The sequence below is a fragment of the Phaseolus vulgaris genome, chromosome 11, assembly GCF_051622355.1.
Source record: "Phaseolus vulgaris cultivar YP4 chromosome 11, ASM5162235v1, whole genome shotgun sequence".
Classification (NCBI taxonomy): domain Eukaryota; kingdom Viridiplantae; phylum Streptophyta; class Magnoliopsida; order Fabales; family Fabaceae; genus Phaseolus; species Phaseolus vulgaris.
In genome coordinates, this window is record NC_143508.1 from 30,783,705 (window position 1) to 30,790,497 (window position 6,793).

A 6,793-nucleotide genomic window follows, 5' to 3' on the forward strand; every position below is an offset into this window, starting at 1 on the left:
TTTGCTGCTAATGCATACTGTGTGGTTTAGTTTCTTACCCTTTATTGTTCCTATGCAGACATGGCACTTGATGAAGAGAAGAGGAGGAAGTTAGGCGAGTTGGTTTCCCGATGCAAGGCTGCCCTTGCCGATACCGGCACCTCCGCTCCCGCAGGCCCTCCTCCCGCTGCTGCCTCCACTCCAAACTCTCCTAGACCAGCCCCCATTGATAATAGGCAGAAGGGGGTGGTGGAGGCCACTGCCTCCGAAGACAAGGGCACCTACATGAGCCTCGTCTTTAAGAGGAAAAGGGCGGCTGACGTGGCCGCTTTACACTCGGCCTCGGTGGGCATGGTCCTTCCCTTAGGGACAACCCTACGAGCGCCTCCTCTCCCTACGACCTCATAATGCTCGAAGGCGGGGGGAGAGTACCCCTGGGGGTGATCAATACAAGCCCCTAGTTGTTGACCTTCCAGCTTTCGTCCAGCAAGCCCTCAAGTGTTTTCAGAACAAGGAGGTGGTGGAGATCCCGGGCGAAGACCCCTTGCAAGGTCGTGCAGCGCAAGGCCTTAGGGAGTTTCTTCTTGCATCCAGCCATGCCTTCATTCAAACACAAGAACTGAGGGTTGAGGTGTTGAAGTTAAAGGAGGAATCAACTCTTTAGGCCAAGAAATCCTCCCATCGCGAAATTGCTTTGTATTAGGAGCAGGCGAACCTTCGACAAACCGAGAAGGAGATCAAGAGGCTTCTCTTTGAGAAATCTCAGGAGGTCCTCCAATCTGAATCGAAGATTCTGCCTCTCCGCACTGAAGTGATCGAGCTGAAGGAGAAGAGTGAGGAGATGCATGCCAAGATGGCCAAGCTGGAGGAAAGGGCTTGAGTAGTCCAAGTTGGCCAACTAGAGGGGCAGTTAGCTCAGAAGGTCGAGCTCTTCAAGCAGACGGAGGAGAAGCTCACCAACGATGTCGTTGATGCTTATGGTGCCGGGTTTGAAGATGTCATGGCTCAGGTTGCCTGCCTGCATCCTGAGATGGATCTCTCCCCATTTGAAGTGACCAAGTGGGTCGTTGATGGGCAGCTCGTTGCCAAGGAATAATCTCCTCTTTTCTATAATCTAATTGCTTGACGAACGCTTGGATAACTTGTATACATTTATCTTATGAAATTTGTCTTTCTTTAATCTGTTTTCTTGTCTTGTTCGTTGTTCTACTGAGTCTTGCACTAACTTTGCTAACAATGCCTTTGACGCATATTTATGCCTTAAGTAGCACGCTTCTTCCCACCTGCTTTACCTTCTTACGACCTTCACTGTCTTAAGGTATTGGTGATGTGCGCGCAACTCTTGGTTGGTCTTACCTTCGTTGTACAAAGATAAGGAACACCTTCACTTGCTGCTTCTGACCTTCGTCTTGCAAGATAAAGGAAAGCGATTTCACCCTTGCCTTTAAGGACAAAGGAGATGTCTTACCAGTGATACTGGTGAACCATGTTGTCATCTACCTTGACTTACAAACAAGGGAGGGGTTTTCTTTCTGACCTCGACCTTGCTCCATGAGGGCAAGAGGGGATTTAACTGTTGAACCATACTGTTCAACCTTGATGTTCTTACTCAAGAGGGAGGCGTTCTCTGTAAACCATCTTATCCCAATCTTGAGATTTCTAACCCAAGTGAACGGTTCCTAACTGACGTCGTTCTCGTCCCTTAGGGCAAGGGAGGATTTAACTTTAACTGACCTCGTCCTCAATGTATAAAGTCAAGGGAGGATTTTAATAACCGACCTCATCCTTGCTGTATGAAGTCAAGGGAGGATTTTAATAACTGACCTCATCCTTGCTGTATGAAGTCGAGGGAGGATTTTAATAACTGACCTCATCCTTGTTGTTTGAAGTCGAGGGAGGATTTTAATAACTGACCTCATCCTTGCTATATGAAGTCCAGGGAGGATTATAATAACTGACTTCATCCTTGTTGTATGAAGTCCAGGGAGGATTTTAATAACTGACATCATCCTTGTTGTATGAAGTCAAGGGAGGATTTTAACGGTTGAACCAAGCATATGGCCACCCATACACATTTGCTTGTCACTAGGATACCAATTGGACGAGCTAGTGAAAAGCGACTTCTTTAAGGACTACCCCGATGCTCAAGTCAATATTAGGGCAAAGAAACAATGAGTGTATAAAGTAGTTTCAGTCTTAGAAACGGTGTATCTTGCTAGGGTTCTTAGTGCCCTTTATATAGGTTTGAAACTAGGGTTTACCTCTGTTCTGTTATCCGTGTCTAGGGTTCCTTGGAGAATGTCTCTGCGCCGCTATTACGCAATCTTAACATAATCTGACACATGGAACTTCCCTTTACTGGAGTACAACGACTAACTGAATGGTCGTCAAGGTACCAACTCATGCACCAATGTTGAAGGACCATCTGTTCTATGGGTGCCCTAAGTATTCACGTGTCATGCATGCAAGCTACCCTTGGAAATCCTAACCCTAATGGGCCTTAGCGCCTCCAAGGGTTCTTTACCTGTGTCGCGCCCGAATGCGCCATACACCCCACATGCATGGATCCCTCGTGACTTAGGCTTTCTTATATCTGAGTGTTTCATATGATAACTAATATAATTTCTAGGGCCCACCTTACGTGATCAATCTTTACTGTCTGACACCGATATCCGATGTCTGAGATCTTCTCTGAGATCGATGATCGAGAACTGGTCGGTACAATAATAAAGTAGAAATGTTACATATAAATTTTTTTAAGCCTTTTTATAAATTATGTAAAAAAGTTCAAAATGTGAGTTCGTAAATGAACGCTTTCAAAAATTTTGTGATGATTGTGGAATTCATCACAATTTTTCTACTTCATACACCGCAATTGAATTCGCATTCAACCCTCCATTATTTCTAGGCAAATACAATAATTACGATTTATTGTTTATAAAAACAGACTTTATTATAATAGGATAAAAAATTATTAATTAAAAATTAATTTTAGAGAAAAATAATAATTAATCTTAAAATTAAATATTATTTTAAAAAAATTGTCATATAAAAAATTTCTATTATTAATAAATAATTTTTAAATTTATATATAAATTAACTATCAAAATTTTAAGTTACTAATTTAAAAACTACTTATTAATAATAAAAATTATTTTAAATATTAATAATTTTAATATTTAAAATAATATTTTATTTAATAACTAATTATTTTTTATTTTAAAATTTATTTTTATTTAATAATTTTCTTGTATGACTCTTATATTTTTTCGGAATCATATACTTAGATATAAAGAAAACAAATATAATTCAGATAGAAAATGTAAAAAGATAATAATATTAATTATAATAAATAAAGAAGTAAAATATAAAATAGGTGAAAGAGGAAAAACTTAATTTCATGATTGACTTCGTATAAGTATAGGTCTAATTTCTCAAAAAAAATTATTTTCAAAAGCATCATCCTCTTCGTGTATGTTTTTACAAGCTCTTTCTTCCTCTCCTTGATGGTTAACCATGACAATTTTTTTATTAATTTTTATTTGAATATTTTTTTTCGTATTTTTTACTGAAAATAGACGCACTGAAAATGTGTTTTATTATAAAGCTTTTTCATGGCCTTATGAATGAATGTTTGCATTTCAAAGAATAATTCACAAGAATTTGTTCATGACAATTGACAAGTTGTCAATACATTGTTTGGATAGAAGTTTAATCCCCGTGATATATATTTTTATCACCCGTTCTTCAATGATATTAATATATCTAAGAAATATTGGCAACATATTTTTCTCATATCACTTCTAGAGTGAAGTTTAGATTTACAACAACATTTAAAAAAGAATATCATTCATATGTTTATAAGAGTAATTAATTTAATCAAAAAATAGATTCCACTAAGAGTTATTAAAAGAACACAAACAATAGTTATCTCTAAGTATAAACAATGAGATTTTTAGTAATAATTTATCATCTTATTTATTATTAAATATTGATGAATATATAATTTATGAAAATAAAAAATATCAATTATTTCAGTAAATTACATTGTATTATTACAACACTAAACAAATAATTAATGTTTAGCACATATTAGAATATACAAAAGGGTAACTTGAATATATGTCACGAAATATAATTTTCTGTAAAGTATAAGTTTCAATGAGAAACTTGTAATAAAGTTATTTATTAAAAATTACAAAAGTAATTTTATCTTTCACTACATTCTTTTTTAACATATGATTGATGTAATATTATACACGTTTCACTAAATTTTTAATAATGAAATATTTAGAAAATCACTTATGATTTTTTTATGCTATAAGTTTTCATCGGTTGACCTCGAACAGATTGAATGGACAAGCTCCTCTTCTACTTTGTCTCCAATTGTTGCTCTGGGATGTCGCTTTGTTGGGACAAAGGAAGATCTACCTGTTGATCACACTCCGACGATCAAGTCAGTGAGAACATTCAAGATATCAAATCAATTTCAATCTTAAGTATTCAGAAACAGTGTATCTTTACCCGGGGTCTCAAACCCCTTTTATAGATATTCCTTCAATAATTTTTTCCAATCTCAACAGAGCAAGATTTTCAACAGGGAGAATATAATCGTAACAGAAAAACATATTGCTTACTTGCACCTTTATTTTTGGGTGCTAACTACTTTATTATCAACAACTTTTATTGATATTTAATTTAGCGTATGTATTATAAACAATCAGAATATTCCTTCAATTTTAATTATCTTTTTCAAGCTATCTACCAGCATCTGGGTCGAGCTCATGGCCCACCCTTTGGGCCCATACTGGCCCAAAAATCAAGTTGACCTAATCGCTTGGACCAAGGTCCGAGCACTCCTAGCACATTCACAAGTCCCTTAGGCTCGAGTTGAGCTTGGCTAGGCGAAGAGTCTTTCCAGCATTGGCAACTGACGTGACGCTTTCGCAGAGGGTAGGTGAGGCACGATTACCAAAGCATTTTCTGATGAGACATCCCACCACACTAAATATGGAGCATCCACTTGGCACGTGTATCAACAACGAGGAAGCGTTGTCGCTTCATCTCCTTCTTTCAAATAATTAAAAACCCATTTTCTCCTCCCTTACCTGTTACACAAACTTCTACTATCAGAACTCTCTCTTAAAAGAAAAACTTTCTTTGTACTTCTTCTTATCGTTGAGCTATCACCCACTTCCATCGCACCAGGTATTTATCTCCACTAATCTCTATTGTCAATTACTTGTTCATCATACCAATTGCATTGCCTGAATTGTAATTTTATTTTGATTCGCTCTCTCTGCCTGACATGAATTGTGCTTGTATTTTGTTTGTGTTTATGTTTGTGTTCTAGCTATATCTGCAATGGATTATGGTTTAATGTATCCCTGGACCAAAAAAAAGCTTTTAAAAGAGGTTTCTTATTACATAACCCATTTACGCCTCAGGGAGTTGAGAGAAAACGGGTGAACCATGAGTAAAAAATACGATAGGTGTGTTAAAACTGTGGAGTGTAGGGAGGGATAGCCTGGGTTAGCCTATTTGTTGTGATGAGTCGTCAGACCCCAATGGTTCATTTTGCTATTTTTACGCCACCTTTTTTAAGAAGGTTCTCCTTTGTCTTTCCCTATCCATTTTTGAAAAGGAGGTATTAACCGAGCTATTGTAGCTCCTGCCCAACTACATCAAAATAGTTGGGCATTCATCCGAGCTTTCATTATTTTGTGTTCATAGCTTGGCATCTCGCCAACTGTGGAAGTTTTTCTTTATTTCTTCGAAGCTAAACACACGAGCAGTAAATTGTGAGTGTCCCTGAACGGTGCCCCTGGAAGAGCTTTGCTCACCCTCTTCTCGTCTTCATACAAAAATTGTAAAGGTCAATTTGTTAAAGTCTGAGCTTCAACAAGAGATCCAAACCTTTTGGATGGATTTCCCCTGTATTGGACCACTGAGCCTAAATTTCAGAGTGCTCGACGCTTGGAAGATTTGTCTCCAAAAGACCAGGGTATATGTGAATTGTTGACAAGCTTGAAGGTTGTCTATGACACCTCTTATCTACCAACTAAAGAGTATCTCCCTGGCGCCTTGAAGGCCTATATTGGTACTCCCCATTTCCTTCCCTTGTAAAGGTACCTATACCACTATTATTAACCACTTACTTGTCTTATTTTTTGCAGAAAGGATGTTATCCAACATTGGAAAAGCAGAGATGAATGAGCGCGTTAGAAAGATGAGAGCAGCTACTAGCATGAGAAAGGATTTGTTGGCACCAAAAAGGAAGGCCTTTGTTGAGGTCATTCCAGTCCAATTTGACTAGGACGAGAAAACCAACTCGGGCCTTGTTTTCAAGAGAAAAAGGTGACAGGCAACTCCCCTCCCCGAACACTCCATCTCGGATGGCCGAGCTCCACACTAGTAGGTTGTTACCATCAAAGAGTGTGAGGCCGAAAGTTCACACAGAAAAAGCTTATGGGATGCTGACTTCGACGTCTTTCCTCATTGTAAGGCCTTCTTCCTGCCCCACGAAGACAAACAGGTTAGCAGTCCATGACAAAGACTCCCTTTGTCGTGACTCCTTGAATTTATCTAGCCAAGCATTTGCCTTGGCTTGCCTGGCCGATGAGAAAGCACAAGATCGCAAAGTGTCTGAAGACCACAAAAATAAGGAGATCTTGGATCTCCGCCAAGGAATGGACCGCCTTCAGGTGGAGATTAACCTACACCAAAAATTTGAGCATCTCTATACCGAGAAGACCTAAGAGGCACTGGCCCTATCTGAAGAGAAGGACAAGCTTCTAGGCGAGATAGAGAACCT